At 36.6% G+C, this 667-nt stretch overlaps 1 protein-coding gene across 2 annotated transcripts in view; it reads left to right on the top strand.

The window, feature by feature from the left end:
* The window catches only part of LOC107560884 (adiponectin receptor protein 1-like), a 7,902-nt gene that overhangs the window by 4,404 nt on the left and 2,831 nt on the right, over positions 1 to 667 (top strand). The window lies entirely within an intron of this gene.

A 667-nucleotide genomic window follows, 5' to 3' on the forward strand; every position in this document is an offset into this window, starting at 1 on the left:
ATTTCTCCGATCACAAATGCAGACATTGTTTTATGTTTACGCGGCGCGATACGATACGATGCAATGCAACACGTAAAAAGACAGTATAAGTCATTATAATCCATAATATATCCCCACTGGATGCAACAAATGCCTCGTTTATAATTGGTTTTAATGTTTTTGTCTCGTCGCTCCGGCCGGGACACGGCATCACAGTATAGTAGGGGCGTAACATTTCTGTCACATGCTTGAGGTATTCAGCCAATCACAACGCACTGGATAGCTGGCCAATCACAGCACACCTCGCTTTTCAGACCGATGAGCTTTGTAAAAATCGACGCGTTTCAGAAAGGCGGGGCATAGAGGAGAAACAATAATGTACAGTATGTGGAAAATAATGGGTTTTTTTTACCTTAAACCGCATAAACATTTCATTACACCAAATAATGTTATTTTTAGCAACATCATATGACCCCCTTTAAAATGATCTAATTGCAAGCAGAGAAGCAAAATTGGGTTAAAGGGTTAGAATAGAAATTGTGCCTCAGTAATTTTGCGTTAAATTATTTTAACGCGGTAAGGATTGTAAAATTAATCGCATGCGTTAACGCGCTTACGATGACTGCCCTAATATATATATATATATATATATATATATATATATATATATATATTTGTACTGTATATA

The sequence above is a fragment of the Sinocyclocheilus grahami genome, unplaced genomic scaffold (genome assembly GCF_001515645.1).
Source record: "Sinocyclocheilus grahami isolate Dianchi unplaced genomic scaffold, SAMN03320097.WGS_v1.1 scaffold3.1, whole genome shotgun sequence".
NCBI lineage: Eukaryota > Metazoa > Chordata > Actinopteri > Cypriniformes > Cyprinidae > Sinocyclocheilus > Sinocyclocheilus grahami.